Source organism: Lycium ferocissimum, chromosome 8 (assembly GCF_029784015.1).
Source record: "Lycium ferocissimum isolate CSIRO_LF1 chromosome 8, AGI_CSIRO_Lferr_CH_V1, whole genome shotgun sequence".
NCBI lineage: Eukaryota > Viridiplantae > Streptophyta > Magnoliopsida > Solanales > Solanaceae > Lycium > Lycium ferocissimum.
The window spans coordinates 33,172,930-33,193,742 of NC_081349.1; the positions used below are offsets into that span (position 1 = coordinate 33,172,930).

The 20,813-nt window shown below is 33.8% G+C and overlaps 1 long non-coding RNA gene and 1 pseudogene across 1 annotated transcript; both read left to right on the forward strand.

Annotated features, from left to right (window-relative positions):
* LOC132068131 (ubiquitin C-terminal hydrolase 12-like) overlaps positions 1-20,813 on the forward strand; it is a 43,168-nt pseudogene that overhangs the window by 10,282 nt on the left and 12,073 nt on the right.
* LOC132068139 (uncharacterized) lies at positions 13,992-14,551 on the forward strand. Its single transcript, XR_009417320.1, has 2 exons — positions 13,992-14,024; positions 14,442-14,551. It is a non-coding gene; the product is annotated as an uncharacterized LOC132068139 (long non-coding RNA).

Consider the following 20,813-nt stretch of genomic DNA (forward strand, 5'->3'; position numbering starts at 1 on the left):
ATGGTATCAGATAAACATCTAACCAAAAAAAACCACCACTATCCTTTCCCTCCCAACAAATCCATAATGTCCATATACTTTTCGAATCACAAGGGGTTATTTCTACACCAGTAATACAGACTATGATGACGTTATTAATTTAGATATGTGATTTCTATGCCGTTTAAAGAACATTTTTCCTTCAGCGATAAAGTCCATAAGATACAGAAAAAAATTTTTTCCCCATATCTGCTTCAGGATCTGGTACCATTTGAGCTTTCCAATCTTCCAAAAAACCTTGTATACACTGAGGCATCACTCAAGATATAACAGATGGTTTAAAAAAAACCCAACATTGGCTAGATACTCTGAAATGGAAAAAAAGTTTTCCCTTATACTTTTCCCATATCCTTTTTTCCCAAGTTGATTAAGACTCATATTCACTTCAGATATTAAAAGGGGGTAAAATTTCCCTCCTTAAATTAGTTTTTAAAATAAATAAATCTATAATAAGTATTAAATAAGTCCTTTAATAAAAAAAGCAAATGTAATATATATGGAAACAGTCATTCATAATTATACAAAATAAACGTAAAAAATAAATTCATTTAAAGCTAAAAACACGATTTTATAACTCTAACCAAACAAACGGGGGGGTTGTTTGGATATGAGTTTTCTATCATGATTTCGGTTTTGATTTCAAATTTGTGTGTTTATCACTTTTTTAAAAAAAGTTCAACTTTAACTTGAAATTCTGATTTCAAATTCCTAATTAAATTTCAACAGTGAACTTCAACTTCAAATTTGTGATATTAACCTTTCTAAAATTTAAAACTTGTACCATTCTTTTATATTTTATCAACTCACTTTCTTCATTCTATAAAACACATCCAAAGTCCAGTTGGTACTACTGCGAGAATCCTTCGTTAATCATTAATTTAGCTTGTTTGCTCGTTGGGTAATTTTTTTATTTTTTTTTTTAAAGATTTTTGGAAAGTTCTGATAATATTTACAAATTTGTGGATTTCATGGTTATGAGGAAAAGTACAATTACGTGTCAAATCTTTTTTTGGGAAAACTTTAAACATAAATTTTAATTCAAACAACCTTCACCTAAATAAATAATTTCAAATCATGATTTCAAGTTCATTTCAAACCCCTACTTAATATCATCTTAACCGTCATTATTCTCCCTTTTTTTTTTTCCCGAAAAAAAAAGATAAAAAAAATTAAATTTCCTTAAGCATGGACTCTCAAATATTCACCTTTCATGAAGGGTTGCCTATATAACTTGTTTTTTTACTTTATTCTTTCCTTGGGGTAGAGATAATAAAAAATTTCATATGGGCAAATTTCCAGGAAATTTTTTTTCCTAATTGTATGATTTTAAACCCCATCATCTGCCCATGGTTTCTTTTTTCTCCAACTTTATTTTTTGATTAAAAATTTAAAGTTCTTCTAACAAAATAAAAATTTAAAGAAATTACGTGGGAATGAGTAAAATTTACACGCTTAAATGTCATTGGTAAATTCCAAACCCAAACATACAGGAAAAAAGGGAAAACCAATATAAAATTTACAATAAAATATAACAAATTAAAGAAAAAAATGGGAAAAGTTATGGCAATAGAGAGCAATAGCGATAAATCAAATATATGAGGTAAAGAAAGATACTGATTTACACATACTTATCTTGATGAAAAGTTGACGTGCAACCATCACAACAGATAAAATTCAATCAGTGTATTCCAAATAGTAATTATCACTCTCTACACTAGCAAAAGAAATAAGGAAGATTGAAAAGTGATGATGAGAAAAAATCTAATTCGGACCTGAAGGGAACAAAGAAGATTGAAAAGTGATTAGAATAAAACTAAATAGTGACACTTCTTTTTTTATTAGATAAAACAAAATGGATTAGAATAAAACTAAATAGTGGCACCACTTCGCAAAAGTCAATTTGAATACAAAGGGGTTTGGGCCCTTTTCGTAGTGTTAGATTTTTTTTTTTTATTAGATAAAAAAAAAAATGGATTAGAATAAAACTAAATAGTGGCACTTTTTCCCAAAAAGTCAACGGTACGAATGGGTGGCCCTTTTCGTAGTGTTAGACTTCCTTTTTTTATTAGATAAAACATTTAGGTTGATGGGAAAGGGGTATTTATTTAATTTAATTTTTTAAATTAAAGGTTAAAAGCTTTTAATATATATATATATATGTGTGTGTGTGTGAAAAATCTCAAAAATTTTTAAACGAATGAATTAAAAACCCATAATTTCACAAGGTAATGGGTTGGTGTAAAAACTAAAGGTTGCCCTTTAAATTAAAACCCAAATCCCCCCTTTCGCTTACTAACGTGAAGCCTCTTTTCTGAAAGTTGCTGTCCACCCAAAGCATCCCATTCTAACAGGAGCTTGTCTTCCAAATCATTTTCCCAAACCCCAAATTTGCATCCCAGTGACCTGACTTTTTTATCAACATCTATAACAATTTTTAACTAAATTTTTTTTTAAATTTTTTTATTATCACTAAATTCTCAGATCAGTGAACCCACCTTACTTTGATCAATTGAGACTGAATATAACTGCTGAAGTAATTAACAGAAATCCTCTTACCTCTCAAGGGTTCGATTTCTTCTATCTGCCCCCCGTGAGTTCGAGTATAAACTTGTAGTATTCGTAGCTTTGATTTCACAGATGTTTGCATAGTATTTTACACTTTTCTGCATTACAGATTCCTGAAGAGGAGAAAACCCGGGTCCTCATGGGCGCAATTCATGTTTATCATTTTATGAAGGACACAGCTCAAAATCAAACAGTAAGTACCTGTGTAAAAATATTGCAATTGTTTATTTCAGCGAAGGTACTTCCTTGAATTGTTTGTTTTTGGTTCCTCTCTCTTAAATAATAAAAAAAAAAAAAATCCTCTCTCTTGTGTTTACAGCAAATACAGAACTTTGGTGAGCCCTTGCTCCTGGTTATTCATGAGGGCGAGACATTGACTGAAGTTAAAGCTCGCATCCAGAAAAAATTGCAGGTTTCAGATGAGGGTTTGCAAAGGTATTTAATCATCCCCCTTTGCATCTCTATATTATTCAGAGTTGTTATCTTGAAATTTCTGTCATTTTTTTGGTAAAGTTCATAATTGTGTTCTTGAAAGTCTTTTACATGCGGTACTTTTTCTCTGCAGTGGAAATTTGCATTTTTATCCTTGGGCCCCCAGACCTTTTAGGACTCAGATATTGTGTCCAACCGTTTTCAGGTATGTGGCTCTTCCTTTCTATCTTTGTCGATGCATAGTCCTTATCATATGTTTTGGATATCCTAATTTCTAAATGGTTTCCAGAAAAAAATGTATATGGTGTTTTGGGAGCAGTCCCTTTGGGATTAGAGCACACTGACAATACTCCAAAAGATCATATGCTGCCAACCAGGTATGCATAATGTTTAGGGGTGAGTTGTCTAAATTTTTTGAAGCATATCTATGAGAAACCTTCTGAGCCCTTTTCCTTTAGAACTGTGGCGGAACAAGAATTTGACCCCGGGGAAAAAAATTGGGGTTCCCCATGGCACAACTATACTAAAAAAGCTAATTATCCAAGTTCCCTAACTTTTCAAGGGTGAAGAAACAAAATTTTTGAACTTTTTTTTGTTTCGTGGTGTGGGGTTGAAAAAGGGGGTTTCACCATTATTATCTTGAGAGAACATTTTTTTATGGTTTTGGGCATGGCCATCTACTGGAGAATATTTGTATGCTCGAATGTTTACTGGTATAGTAAGCATCACTTCTTGATCTTGATTGCTTTAGTTTTTTCTTCTTGTAATAATTACCATCCTCAATGAATCTGTGATACCACTTTCCATGCGTACTATCCATTCAAGAGGAAATTCCCCTCGAATTAGAATGCTGTTTACTATGTGAACTGGTATTTACGCATGAAATTTCTGTTTCTTTAAGATGTGTATAACTGATTAATATTGGTGCTGCAGAACCGACACAATTTTGAGAAGCCTGTTCGGATCTACAACTAGATGATCGTCTAAATTACTTCCAAGTTACCGGATGACTATTTTCAAAGGGGAAGCATGCTGTTCTGCAAAGAAGGTGCGCCTAGGTTCATCAGCAGAAGATAGCGGCTTGGCAGTTAGATGTGGGGATGTCTCCTTGGTGGTAGTATGATCTTTGTCCTTCTGAGGCGCTTAAACATATATGCTGAGATTTCATTAGCAAGCACCCGTTTTTGGCTGAGGGAGTTTGCTGGCAAGTTGGCTTCTGTCAGTTGTACGTAGGCAGTCCGTGCGGTTTTGGGTGATGATTATGTATAGAGGGACAGATAATTGGTTTTGACTCTTATCTATTTTTAGAAGATTGTTTAATTTTATCCTTTTTTTAGACAAAAACATCTAATATATACATTTCTTTTCTAAGAAATCTGATTTTCTTAGTTCTTCCTTTCATAATTGCTCCGCCTCTAGTATATGCAGAAATAGGAAATCTGTAAAATGTTAAATTTATTTGGTTTCATGGTTTCCCAGAATCATGCAGCAGAGATTGATTGTGACGCTGTTAGCTATCGTCTTGGCTTGATCTAGGATTGCCTGTACCACTTATTTCATATAATAAACGGAAAAGACTCAAATATGCTATCGAACTATCGAAAATGGCTCATTTATGCCATTCGTCAATAATTTGGCTTGTTATACCCTATTTTAACCGGAATCAAAATAGTTTACAACATCCCAATAATTCCGGGGTTATTTAAAGTTCAGGGAGTCGCCACCTAACTATTTATGGTGAATTAGGACACACAAGTTCATTAAAGTTATTTTTAAAGTTAACTCCATTTAAAGTCTACGAAACTTAAAATTAAGAGTTCAATTAGTCTAAAGGGAAAATATTAAACATCCTTTAAGATCCATTAACAATGGTTAACAGACCAGACTTAGAGTTGATTAATTAAGGCTAAAAATGTGGATGCAACCTTTTACAACATTTAAGAAAATATCTTTTAAGAATTGTTAAAGTTATAGATAGACATATAATAATGCTATTTAAAATAGGACTTGTAGAAAAATAATAATTTGTATAAAAGAGCTTAGTTGTAAATAAACTGAAGAAAACGCAAAATGGTGCATAACAAATTAAAACAATTGTTTGTAAGATTAATTTTAATAAACGTTTAAAGGTTTTATAGAAAGAATATTAGTTCAATACAAACTGTGTAAAGGTTGTTAACAAATACGTGTTTTGAGTGTTGAAAAAGAGCTAAAGTGAAGAAATTATCCACAGAACTAATTTACCTTTTTATTTCTCAAAATAAGCTAACGTTAGTGTAACATTTGTGACGTTTAAATTTCTAAGATAGTAAGAGTAAATCTTGATTCTTTTAACTCAAAATATGTAGTCATGCTATTTTGAAAATCAATAAAAAAAATAATATTATAGATACTATAAATAATTTTAATATAAAAAGGGGAGTGAAACCTATGAACTAATTGTTAGTTTCTCGTTAAATTAACTACCCATCATGCTAAAACTAACCCACTAATTCCACTAAGGTTCATTCTAGCTAAGAAAACAACCAAGTACTAGTTGTACAATACACACTTAAGGCAATTTTTTGCACGGATTGCCTTTTGGGGTGGTCTTTAAATTTTCTCATATTTGTATTCTTTAAGTTTTACTTACTTGACAATTGGTTACACGAGGTTAGGTTCGAACACGTTCGAGCATAAAATAAAAAAATAATTTCGCAAAGACGTAGCCGGGGAGAGTGTATATCGGATCCAAGATACAATCGCCTCTAAAAAACCAAAGTTATCTTTTGGAGGGCGGGCTTTGCCTTGAGACATTTTTTTCTTTAACTTTTCAAGGCACTTTTTAGTTAAGGCATACTTTTGGTTATGCCTTAATTAAAAGTATCTGCATATAAGGCATAGTTCCTGGAAAAATTTTGCCCTATACAAAACTAAATTATCCTCGAGAAGATGCCCCCCTCAACATAACTTTAGTTTTTGTTTAAGTTATCTTAGGGGCGTGAGGAGACATTTTTTTTTTTTTTTTTTTTTTTAACTTTTAAAGGCACACTTTTAGTTAAGGCATACTTTTGGTTATGCATTAATTAAAAGTATGCCCCATAAGGCATAGTTCCTTAAGGAAAAATTTTGCCCATAAGGCAAAACTAAATTATGAGAAAAGTTATCCCTCCGCATAACTTTAGTTTTTCGTAAGGAAGTTGTGCGCCTGAGAAGCAGACTTTGCCTTGAGACAATTTTTTTTTTTTTTTTTTTTTTAACTTTTCAAGGCACACTTTTAATTGTGATACTTTTAAGCATGCCTTAATTAAAAAGTCCGCCCCATAAGGCATAATTCCTTAAGGAAAAGTTTTGCCCCATAAGGCAAAACTAAATTATGCCACCCTACGCATAACTTTAGTTTTCCTTGGAAGTTATGCCGCAGGGCGTACTTTGCCTGATTACTTTTTTTTTTTTTAAACTTTTCAAGGCACACTTTTAGTTAAGGCATACTTTTAGTTATGCCTTAATTAAAAGTCTGCCCCATAAGGCATAGTTCCAAAAGTTTTGCTCCATAAGGCATAACTAAACTATGTCTTGAGGAGGGCATAACTTTAGTTTTTCCTTAAGGAAGTTATGCCGAGGGGCGAGACACCCCTCCACCCCCATGCGAAATTATTTCTTTATTTTTATGCTTGAGCGGGGGTTTAACCCAAAACCTCGGTATCCAAGCTAAGGGCAAAACTTAAAGAAAAATAAAAATATGAAGGGCAAAATTTAAAGACCGCAAATATGAGGGGCAAAATTTAAAGACCACCCCAAAAGAAGGGCAATTCGCCAAATGCATAAGACAAGGAGCAAATAAAATATAAATGGGCTCAGCCCATTTTCTGGAACTGCTGCGGCCTGTTTACTGTTGGGCTTCGGCCCAGCCAACTCAATATATTGCTGCGGATGGCTGATGGGGCTGACTCAAGAGAAATTTCATTGCGCTTTTAGCCCAACACCGAATGCGGGAGATAACAAGTGCCTCGGACTCGTATGCGATGGTCATGCATGAAATGAAAGAAAAAGATTAGTATATAATCAATAATAAGACTAAACGTATATGATGTAAAAAAACAGACCAGTGGACTGGGCGTATACTATGTATATTCAAACAGATTCATTATCTAAACAGGTCATCGGAGGTATCAGGACGCCATGGAAAATACAAGGCAGCAGTGGATATATCTAAACAGGGCAGCAACCGAAGAATAACGAAATTATATATTTTCCAAGACAGCACAGATATGAAAAAAATCAACCAGTGACATAATCTTGAAGTTTCCTGTTAAATTCGCACTAGCCCCGCACTCGTTAAACTTATGAAACTACAGTTTGTGTTTGATTATGAGGATGTAAGAAGTGATAAGAGATGTAGTTATGAACAAAAAGGGAAGAGGATTCCAAAAAGACTGAGGCACAGAGGATGTCACAAACATTGTATAGACACAGTTGGGTTTTGACTATGCAAGTCCAAAGGCAAAGTAAGGTAAGCAGTTTATATTTAACCCAAACATATAGTCCAAAGGAAATGGGTGAGATGGGTCACGCTCAAACATCACACAAAGGACAAGTACAGAGAAACGACTGATTTACACAGGGGAAATCTAACTTCAAAACAGGAGAACATCACATACAAGTTCAACACTTATACACTAGCATAGTCTTGTGAATGATCAAGTAAACCGAATTCAAATAGGACCAAACAGGACCAGACAACTATCTTTGCATATTCATACAAATGAGTTAAAAGGAAAACTAATCCTTTTCATTTCGAACAGGATTGAAACTAAGACTAATTTGCACAAATTGTAAACAGATTAGCAGGCTTAAGCACAATTCCATACAAACCAGAATGTAACACCCTAAAACATGGTTTCTAGCACAATGTCCATACTTAATCTTCAGTTGAGGGCACGACTGCTGTTTACATCCGACCACCATCTGATTTAGAGGTTTTTTTAAAAAAACAGTAGACAACCACCATCCTTACACTCATAATAATAAGCTATGAGTTTACACAACTCATTAGCAAGAGACAAAGGCAAATACGACATGATTAGACAGATCCCGAACCTTATCACACATAACTGACCGTAATATTACCAGACATGACTGAATTAAGATTCTAGACTTAACAAACTCATGACTAATTAGTTTTAATCACTCAAGTCACATTTCAAATCAAAGAAGATCACAACTTGACCAGACGATTCAAAACACTGATAAAATACAAATCTGTATAACTAACAGGTTGCCGACCTAAAGCTGACTTATAAATTAATCAAAAATATACAAATGAGTTTTAAAATCTACATGACTATTCTTCCAAGTGCACATAAAGCTGAACGACTACAGAATCCAACAAGACAAGATTAAGTTAAAACCAAACTAATGCATGAACCTGTAAATGTTATTAACCAACAAACCGAAAGTAAACTGATTAACAGGAGCATACAGAATGCTATTCAGCTATTAAACAGATTAGATCAACTAACAACAAAACACACATGAACGAACTAAACTGATTGAAACGACAGACATGTGTAAACACATAAACACTTACTAAATTACTAAAAACTGAAACTAAACTAGTTAAAGAAGGATGGTGCAGTGAATTGGGGCGTCGAGGTCTCGAATCAACGCTCGATTTTTTAAAGTAACAAGCCGAAAAAGCAAAACGACTTAATAATCTTTCAAGTGGGTGTTCCCAAATATAGTGATTGAAAAAAAAAATGTAAATGTTTAGGAATGGTTAAGGTGGCAGAAAAAACTCTCCTCAAACTGGTCTCATGCATTTGTATTTATAGTATCAAGATAGGGTTTCCTTGGTTCGAAATTGGGCGGGATGTTGAACTCAATTCGAAGTTGAGTCAACGATTTTGCGCAGATCCGAACTCATTCACGTGATTTGCTTCGGACTTATGCCCGAAGTGGACCGATTCTTTTTGGTCTTTGTGGGTCGATTACGTTTTGAAGCGAGAAATGGCAACCCTTTCTCTGTCAACGACAGAGGCTCAGAAGGAAAGGGACAATTTTTGTGCGGACAAGATCTGCCCTCAAAATGGAAATGGAGAAAGAGATGAGAGCAAGGGCTATGCGGCGTTAGTTTGGTTGAAGGGGTGAGGGCTAGACGATGAAGTGGTATAATGCGTTGGGCCGGTCGGGTCGTGGAGAATTAATTGGGCTGGACTGGGTAATTTTAGGCACGTAGTTGGTCCGAAAGTTTTTCTTTTAGGGTGGTCTTTAAATTTTGCCCTTCCCATAAACCCCATAGTTCTGTGTGTCAACCCCCCACCATCCAAAATTTTAAAAAAAATTGGCAATAGCGCAGAGCTTTTTTAAATTTCTATGCCCCCATCGGCATACACTGGGGTTTAATTATTTAAAGCTAAAATGTGACACGACATACTTATGCCTTGCGTACTTGGCACAAGATGCCGTTCCGACATAACTTTGGTAATTCCTTCACAAATATGTCGGTCCGCATACAAGTTTGCCCATTGTATATCGTTTCATCGGCATAAATTTGTTAAGGAATTACCAAACTTATGCCGATGGGAGCATACTTATGCCTTGGGCGCGTACTTTTGCCTCAAGCATATATATGTATTTTTTTTTAACTTTTCAAGGTAAATTTTTAGTAATGCCTTAACTAAAAGTGTGCCCCATAAAACATAACTAAAAGTATGCCCCATAAGGCATAAGTTTTCCTTAAGACATAGATTTTGTTCAATTATTCAGATTTCATTCACTTATATGGTGCCTTGGCAAAGAATTTGGCACTTTGCTTTGTTACAAAATCTTTGTGTGTGTAAATCTCCCTCCTTAAAATATCTTACCAACCATAATTTTGAACGAGAAGTAAGTACAGAGTTAGACCTAATGCGAATATATATCTTCGTCAAATAAGAAGACAATATAACATAATGATCCATGCTAAATATTTCTTTTTTTAAAAGTTACTTTAAATACGCATTGAACTTCAAATATACTGTGTTAGCGCTATGCCTGGAGTTTTCAATGCTTATTGTGCTGTTTGAAAACATCTCAGTTATTTACGGGCCCGATCATAAAACTTCAATGTTTAATTATCAAAGATATGTCGGACCAAGATACTTATGCCAAGTCCTTTATATAAGGCATGTGTGTCAGTCCTAAGATGTTAGAGAATTCCCCAACAAACGTAGTCCGCATACACGCGACCCAAATCTTGGTTTTGCAATTTTTTTTTTTAATTTATCTTGGCGGGGTTTGAACCCAACCCGATGAATTCTACATGAACGCTCGTTTGCAATGCAAAGGGCAAAAAAATTAAAGGCAAACAATATAGTATAATTTAAACAGCAAATATAGGGCAAAAATTTAAAGACCACTCCAAAAGAAGGGCAATCCGCGCAAAAAAATGAAAGTTTTAGGGGTAATGGGCTGGTCGTTTGGGCCATTTACTTGGCTGAAAATATGGATCTTTCCTCCTTTACTTTAATTATTTTTTGGGCTTCTAATTTAATAACGAGTATATTATGTACTATGATAATTAGTGATTAATGTGTAGAAAATAAAGGACTTGATAAACTAATTGGAGACCACGTGTCATATCTTGTATTAAAAAACCGCCGTTAATGAAAAATGGCATGAATGAGTCATTTTGGTAACGAGTAATGGCATAAATGAGCCAAACTATTGACGAGTGACATAAATGAGCCATTTCCGATAGTTCGATGGCATATTTGAGCCTTTTCCGTATAATAAATAAATTATAAGCTATGTTGTTTAGACTCTTCAAAAATGTTGCCAGGTACATGAGGATCCCTATGGGTGTGGAAGCCGCTTCGGAGAGTCCGAGCAACATAGACTACAAGTATAGTCTTATGAAATCAAATTATAATGGCCGGTTCGAATGAATATCTGGTTATAGTTTCTAGTTTATGGCCTTCCCATTTATTAGTAGTTTCTGTTCTACTGGATGATTTATGTAAGCCTGTCTGAAAATAGAAGTGATTCTTGCCATATGACTGAACTTGCAGTGTTACGTTTGTACTGTCAGTGGTAGATAAGATTTGGTCAAGAAAAAGTCCACATTTACATAGTTATAAAGATTGAATGAATGTTAATGCAAACCACCAAAGGTTGTCTTAACCCTTCATTCTTAAGGAGAGGCCTCGGTTTAAGCTACTCCTGAGGTATTTTCCGATGTGAATCTGTACTAGTTAGGCTTCAAAACGAGTGGGGGGGGGGGGGTTGGAAGAAACAAAAAAAATCATGCAAGAATAACACAAGGTGGAAATGGGGTAATTTGTGCCAAAGAGAAGACCTAGTCTGGTTTATTTTTTAGTAAATATGAATTGCAATTTTCAAGCAGTGTCAAGGGCAATTAGCTCATGAGTCTATGACCAAGTATTAGCTCATGAGTCTATGACTAAGTAAAATATACTTTTGAATTGTATTAAATATTAATGGTCAAAACGTCACTTTCCCATGTGAAATATGCTAACTAACTTTCCATCAAGCTTCATTTCGTTCTCGTCAGTCATCAAAAGAACCATATAAAAAAAATATAAAAAAAAGTCAAGTCATCAAAAGAAGATTCATGTTCTTTTTCCCACATTTTATTTTTTGGTTTCTGTATTGTGGCTCCGACTAATTCGGGTTCGCGTCATGTAATGCTCATTGAAAGAGGAATTACTCCCTTAGAGAATTTTTTCCATATGACTCGAATTCGAGACTTCTCGTTAAAGAGTAAAACGTACGTTTCCATTATCCCCTTATGTATGGATTGATCCGTACAATAGGTACATTATATACATATAATTTTCTAGCTCCACATTTCTAATCAAATGATTAGAATTATAGGGGTTGACCACCAAACTAGAAGTGTCAAAACACATGTATATATATTGTGTGTGTGTAACCAAAAGGACTTAAATTTCAAGCATACGTGTTTTCGTTTACGCACTATTATTTGGTCAAACTTCAAACCGCGGATTTATTCAGTCAATTACTCCACATTTCCCATACATAGTATATGTATGGATATACAAGCCATCACTACACATTCTTCATCTCCATTCACTATCCAATTCCTTCTTCCTCAAAGTAAAAAGAAACAAGACTCACTACAAGTTGATTCTCTTTTTCTCACCAAGTTTTTTGTTGAAGGGTCAATCGAGCCTCTAAAACTAGTGCAGATAGTCGTCATAGTCTAAGTTCTTGCCTTCATCGAGACTTTCTTAGCTTGTTTCTAACACTGCGGGGCATGAAAGGGAACGTATATACACTAAGTTTTAAGTGAACGTATGTACACTAAGTTTTTCTCTTGTATTTGATCTTAAAAAAAAAAAGTTTTCACGCCTCGAATCCTTAACCTACACAGGTTACCAAAAGAGCGGTTATACCCAACGTACCAAGGCTAATCTTGTCTTTTTTTAACATGACTATGGCACTCAAGCAATAGAACTTTTGCAAAATTGCCTTCTTCATATCAATCCTTATTTTCTTCAACTTAAACAATAATGTTTGTGGATTGAGGATATTACAAGGAGAGGAATGGTTGAAGAAGAACACTGACTTAATTATTCAATCACTTCCAAGAGGATCAGTTCCATCAAAAGGTGCAAGTCCATGTACAAATATTCCTGGTGGCAAAAAAAAGGGTAGATGCATGTAGGCTCAAAATGAAGGAAAGAATATCATTGCAAGTCAAAGTTATAATCATGAAAATACAATTATTTCTGAAAATAATGATACCCAAAGCAAGAATCAAGTCATTCTTGAACTACAGTATACTATTTCTTTTGGGATTTCATTTAATTAGGATGTCTAGTTCTTTGTAAATTCTTTAAAGGCTAGGTGACTCCAAGATTATATTAGTTGTAGATGCTCAACTTTAGCTCTCCATACCCCTGATTCTTTTATGTAATTTAATCTTTAATATTAAGTTAGTTACTATTTTTTTCTTTTAAATTTGTGTATAATACTAATCCATATATCCATTTTTATGCACATCAAAGTATGAACTGATTAAATCTTTGGGTAAAAATCGTTTTTACCCCCCCCCCGCTTTGAAAATCAAACTCCTCCCTTAACTATGACTAATAGACAATTTCTCCCCTCTATCCAATACAATATCTATTTTACCGTTAACAGTTTCAATCCTCCATCTATGGAATATCTTTTTATATTATATATAATATTTATTTTTTAACCTATTTATTATAAATTTTTGTTTTAGTTCATTGACATTATAGGAAGAATCCATTTATGAATTTGTCACATAATCTAATGTTGTTTATTATGATTGTTCTTTAAATATTACATTCATTAAGTATGTTTATATACATTAAGTATGTTTATATGTATGTGTTTATTTCTCTCTTATTCTCTATTGTCTATATAGTTAAACGGGTTTTAGTTGATACTAATGAAGTATTTTATAAACTATATTTAAAATATAAATATATAATATTTTAGGAATTTGTTATAAAATACATCTCTGTTTTTATTAATTATTTTTGTATTACACGCGTTGAAATATATTCCTAAAGTTATTGTTGACTGTTATTTTTACTTGTATAAATAGATATTGGAGTTCTGGAATCTTTCTTCTGTAGTGCATGGCTTCTACTATCTGCTAAAGGATGGGAGTGCTTGATTAACTTGGTGTTAATGATCTTGCATGATGTGCTTTCAGGTTGGTGAACTGAGAGAGGTTTCAAACAAATGGAACAATGATGAGCTATAACTTTTTCTGGAAGTAGACTTATGCCTGGAAATGCATCACTTGCTTACTTAGCTTCCGTTTTGGTGATTAACTTGTTGCATGTTTTCTCTGTGAGACTTTATTCTGCATGTTTTACTTTTGCATTTTATTTTTTATTTTGTGTATTCTTGCGGGATTTGGGACGTTTATCTCCGCCAGGGAAGATGATCAAGGAAGAAATCCTTCTATTTTTCAAACTTTATGACCCTCTGAAAGAGAAGATAAGGTATGACATTTACTTCTCAATCACTAGAATTACTTTCACTATAGTGGTGATTTTCATGTTTGATTTTGGGATTTCCTCGTTTATTTTGAGTAAATACGATTGCATGAAAAGGTGCTTTGTACTTTTACTTGATCTAGCTGTTTAAATCAGACATCGTAGAGAATTGAATGTGACACTGTAGTTAGCATGAGTGTACACAAAAAGGGGGGAAAAGTCTTGGTCAAAACTTGGACTTGACGAGCCATGATATTAATAGGGTTAATTCTCCATTTAATGAATTTAAAACTCGAATTGCTGTTTAATTAAAACTTGAACTGCTGTTTAAGTCCAACTGCTTGGGGCCGCATGTATGAGAAGCCATAATACGGATGAGGTTTTTTTTGATCTTTCTCTGTTTAATTTCCTTTTTGTTGTCAGGTATGTTGGGCGGCTTTTTGTAAAAGGAAGTGGGAAGCCGCTGGAGATATTAACAAGGCTGAATGAGTTAGGTTGGCTTTTCCCTGATGAAGAAATTGAACTCTTTGAGGTTAGTTTTTATTCTCTTGCTACCAATTTCTTTACTCTTAGCATATGGTATGTGATTTTCAGGTTTTGTCGTTGACAGGAAATAAAATTTGAACCCAATGTGATATGTGAACAGATTGACAGTATGTTGAGTTTTCGTGACTGCCAGGTATGTGGAATCAATTGCCACTTTGCCAGTTGACACTTTAGGGTTTTTATGCACTTGCGGGTGTATTTCAATTTCTTTGAATAGTTTCCTTTTTGTTTCTTCTGCGGGGTTTATTAGCAATGAAATTTTCTTATGCGATATTCCTGGCTTTGCAGCTAGAAGATGGGGATATAATTTGCTTTCAGAAATCCCTTCGAAATCAATTCGGCGAACAATATCGCTTTCCTGTGGTTCCTTCATTCTTGAAGTACGTGCACAATCGCCAGGTATGTGCGGCACACTTTATAGGAGCAGAGTAACAGAAATGGAGTTACACTGGAAAAATGGGGAAGAAAGGGAACTGGCTGGGGAGTTATAAGACATCCCCAACAACTAGTCGTCGTAATTTAAAAAGTACCTGTTGGAAATCACTTATTGTCGTACTCTTTTTTTTTTTTTTTTTTTTTTTTTGGGGGTTTAAGTAGCTTTATTTGGTGGCCTTTTGCAATTTTTTTTTTTTTTTTGGATTTATTGTTGCTGAATTTCATCCGTTCTATTGCTCCAAGAATTCACTTTCTTTGCAGTTTGATTCTGTTTTGCGTGTTTTTTGTTCAAAGCTGCTTTGCTGGGTGGGGTTTATTGATATTTTGGATGAATATGTGCTGAATTTAATAATTTGATGTTACTGCGGTGTATGCTTTACCTAATATCTCTCTCTGTAAATGTGAAAATTAATCAAAATTGTCCAGCTTTGTTGGATCGAATTTTCATACTTTGCTTTGTTTTTGGCAGCCAGAAGAGCACAAAATTACTGTTCCTACTTCCGCTTTTCCTAGTAAGGGACCTCAGACGATCGAAGGTATCTCACCTACTTTTACACACGCACAGTTATATAGAATAATACTGGATGTATAGACGTATTATTTATTATTTAACATCACTTTTCTTAAGCCACTAGTGGAATATATGTGAATGGCTGCTCATCTTTACATTGATTGAATTCTAGTATGTGTATTAGAATGAAATCGGCCTGAATAGAGCAAAATATGTAGAGGATTCATATAATTATAACCTACCCAACAAGTTTGGGATTGATGTTTTTGTTTGTTTGATGATATCGTATTTGTCATACCTTATTCTAACCTGACAAAATAGTTTCTACAACATCCTAATTAGGGTTATTTAAAGTTAAGAGTCCACCTAATTATTTACATGGAATTAGGGCACCTAAGGTGATTAAAGTTATTATCTAAAGTTGATTTACTTTTTAAAGTTTGCGAAACCAAAAAAAGATCTAGCGTAAGGCTTCAACTAACCTTAGAGGAAGGTATTAAAGCATCCTCTAAGTTCCATTAATAATGGTTAATCCTAATCCGAACTTATGATTAATTAGGTTTGAGTGTAAATATATGACATTTTAAATGTTTTGGAAAATAACTTATAAATATATTGCTAAAATTTTAAAGTAAAATGTAATGATGTAATAATGTTATAAAAAATTAAGACTTGTAAAAATAATGATTTGTATGAAAGAGTTTAGTTATAAATAAATTGAAAAAGGTGTGAAATGATGCCAGGTTTTACAAATATTTGAAACAACTTAATAACTAGGTGTTAATTGATTTTACGGAAAAGGGCCAAAATTACCCTTGAACTTTGAAAAATAGTTCATTCATATGCAGATTATCTTTAGGGCCAATTATACCATTACAGGTTATACTATGGGGTCAATTATAATTTTTCGTCCTAATCGTTGCACGTAGCATCATCTAGCCTTCAAAATTATTTTACCCTCAAATAATTTTTTATAAAAATAACTCAATCCGACCATTTTTTTTTTTTTCAAAGAAAAAATAATAATTTAATTATTTTTATTTTTTTTTGGAAAAATTATCCGTATTATTTTTGCTGAAAAAAAAAATTCTGGCCTGACTGAGTTATATTTAATGGAAAAAATATTTGAGGGTAAAATAATTAAGGAGCTAGATGAACGCTGCACAATGAATAATATTATAATTGACCCCATAGAATATAAAATTAATTTCCTAAAAGATAACGAAGCAGCATTATAAACTATTTTTCAAAGCTTCAGTGCGTAATTTTTCCTTTTCCGAGTTGATTTTAATGGTTATATATTATATATATATATATATAGCTAGATAAGATAGATAGATGGCTAACGCAAAAATAATTTTATAAATAGGCTTTCTCTAACTAATCAATTAGTAAGATGAATATTTTTTGTGAATTTGAATTAACTCCAACCTATAGTAACTTATTCACTATCAATTAAAGACTTAAAAGATTTGCGTATTAATGACATTTTCTAAATTTCTAAGATAGTAAGTGGATCATGATTCTTTAACCCAAGATGTGTAGCCATGTTATTTTAAAAATCGATTATCCTAATAAGTATTATAGATGCTATAAATAGTTTAGAACGTAAACAGAAGAGAATGTAATTTGTGGCATTAACTACCCATCAGGTTAAGGCTAACCCACTAATTTTTACTAGAATTCATCTAATCTAAGCAAATAAAAACAAGTAAAGTGTTAGTCATATAGTACAAATTAAATGCACAAAATAAAAATAAAATAGAGGAGTGAAATGATTTAAATGGGTTCAGCCCATTTAGGACTGCTGCTGTTCACTGCTACTGTTATGGGCCTCGGCCTAGCAGATTTTAGTATGTCGCTGCGGATGGCTGACGGGGCTGACTCGAGAGAAGTTATGTTGGGCTTTGGCCCGACACCGAATGCGGGAGATGTCGGACTCGTATGCGAGATATCATGCATAAAAAATGAAAAGAAAAGGATTAGTATCTATTCCACGAAGAAGATTAAACATGTAAAATATAAGTTCAAAACAAGTCAGTAGATTATGAATATAATGTATATAAAAATAAGCCATAAGCACTACTTGTTTTAAAGCCAAAACAACAAAAATAAACCAAAAGTCAATACTGACTTTTGAAACACATTAAAACCATTTCTCCCGAGTCAAGATTGGAGTGGCTGTATTCTGTTTCTCAGAAAAACAAAAATAAACTTACTTCTCCTACAATTCAACCAAAACTAAACCATTAGACTCATACACAATTGTCACCATTAAAGTTGGAGAATATACATCCCAACACCTGGAAAGTTGTTAATCTCTTTTGCATTATTCGACAAATTTCTAGACTAACACACGGAACCCTAGGCATTGTATCTCAAACAAACAAGAATGACCCACAATTAATAAAATACAGCTAGCATATTCACATGGCAAAAAACACAAACTTGAAATTAGAGATAGAATAATAAGACAGATGCATACACAACAATCCTAGGTAGGCATTGCCCACTATACCTCAATAAACAATGAGTAGACTCGAAACCACAAAAGAACTGCATGTGGGCTAAAGGAGCAAAGAGACTGATCATTCACACTAGAATAATATTCAAGCTGATATGAGATAGAGTTTCTGAATTCAAACTAGCAGGTAGGACCTTCCTCTTATTAGCATATTCCGTGTCCCCATCTCAAGCAATACTATATTTCCCCAAATTCAGCAGGATGACAAACATATGCATAGGCAACATATAAAGAAGCATGGGCTAAGATGGACACCACACTCGGACAGATTCAGCAAAAAAAAAAAAAACTACTCATGCTAGTTTATGAAAGCTAAATGAAACATAGGCAGTTTTCAATGACATTAACAACCTAACTTGGTTAACATAACTGCAAGTACCTTTCACTCGTCAATGGACAACTAGGACAAGGTATTTAATCCAAACAAACCCCAACTATAGCTGTCCAAACCCATCATCGCACTATGGCGCACACAGAGGGAACATTTCAAAGTGGGAAGGCACAACAGCAGACAGAAGATAATTGTATATTTAATGAACATAGGAGCCCTATTCTAAGGCTAGTTATTTTCAAAATCAGTTGAGTATGACTGAGTCTTAAAGAAGTAATATTCTTCAGGTTTAATGGTATTTATATCATCAATGGTACAATGTTCCAGAGGCAACACTGAGATTAAGCAAATATCCCGAAATGCCTATCACCTTATATCAAGATCAAAGGGTCATATGTGAACTTATGCACATTTGAACAAGACACCAAAACATTTTAAATGTTACAGGGGGTCAAACCTAAAAACTTAACAAAGCTAATCATGCTAGACCTACTCCATAAAAAGGAATTCATGCATTTCCCCATTTTTTTTTTTTTTTGGGACAGTTTCAACATCCAGATCTTAGCGGGAGATGTATGTTGGTTTACCAAACGATTTGATGGTTCTTAAACACAAGACAATAACATTTAAGCACAGATGATGGGATCTCATAGTGAGGAGGAGGCCATAGTACCACATTCAATTTTATGGAGGCATCACACAGCATAAGTTCAACTTTTTAAGGCAGTCCATGAACTAGTCCTAGCTAGGTTAATATTGTGGGATTCCCAAATCAACATAAATGTATGCAGTAACTAGACAACGACAACTGTGTAAACAGCAAACTAACAAAATTAACACTTTATCATATTTAACTAAACAATTCATGATAATTATTCGAATAAGCAGCCAACATCAACATTAACACTTGTCATATTTCAACTAGACAACTTACCACAACCAGCGATGAAAGCAGTAAACGAACAAAGTTAACATTAATTGCGTTTCAACCAGATAAGTTATGAACACACAAACGTCATTAAAACCAAAAAATAAAATAAAAAATGAAAAAAATAAAAACCAAACTAACTGACCCTGAACATGCATAATACTACAAGTCACTAAATTGAGATTCAACCGACTGAAACCATAAACATGTGTGAACTCATAAAGCTTACTAAATTACTAAAAAATGAAATTAAAATAGTTGAAGAAGGATTGTTTACCTTCTGTTGGTGCAGCGAATTGAAGCCTTGGGGTCTCGAGATCTACTCCACGAACTCGAAACGGACAGAGATTGAGCAATAACCAGATGTAAAGTTTTGGTTTATAAATAGTAGAAAATAACAGTAGCTTAAGGGAAGAGTTTTGTTCTTCCTCCCTCCTTCAACAAAAAGTGTTTTCTGATTTTCAAAGTTCAAAACTAGATTTTAAAAAAAGAAACTTAAAGCTGTTCTGAGACCCAAAAAAAACCCTCCTTCGGCTGAGGACTTAAGGCTGTATTTATAGGTATCAAATCCAAATCTAGGGTTTCGATTTGGGCGGGATAATGAAATCGATTCAAAGTTGAGTCAAATGGACCGTTCAAATCTGAACGTTGAAATGTTTTTTGAGCAGATGGTCACATAAGAATACAAAAGGCTTGCACGAAATGGGGGTAAACAAATCTGTGAGGGTGAAAGGGAGACTGAGCTTTTCTGAAAATGGAGGGGAAAGAGGGGACCAGAGGCGCGCCTGAAGTTATTCGAAAAAATGGAACAACAAAAGCTTCCTTTTCGACTCAAGATTTGGCCCGTTTCTGAAAAAGGAAATGGGAAAGGGAGAGAGATGAAGAAGACGACAGGATTGAGGCGTGAAGAGAGATAGAGAGACGAAGATGAGAAGAGAGAGAGGATGGAGGTGCGGCTGAAAGAGGAGAAGGAGAAAGAGATTAGGGATTAGGAAATAAAGATTGGGCCGGGTCGGGTGGAAACGGGAATGGGCTGGTCGGGTATTAGAATTGGACTGATCCGTTTGGGTCATTTGTTTGGGCTATGTTTGGTCCGAAAATGTGGCCCTTTCTCCCTTCAATTAATTCCTTTTGGTTCCTAATTCAGATAACTAGTGATAATATATAATGATGTAAAGACAAATAGTAATTAGTATGTGTAAAGTAAAGTTAATTTAACGCTGTACAAATCCTAAAATAAAATGACAGATTTAATCATTTAAAATTTGTAATAAAGTAATGAAAGTAATGTTGATATAAAATAGTGAAGATGAAAGTAATAATATTAATAGCAGTAAAATAGTAGCGAAAATATTTAGATTTAATTAATTTAAAAGCCCAAGGAAATAAATTGGAATAAAGGAGGGACGAAATTGAGTGTCAACAGTATTATTTATCCGTCTTTCAAAAAAATTGCATGTTTTATTTTATGGCAGTTGCACCAGTGGACATGGCACGCACGGTGGATGATCCAGTATCAT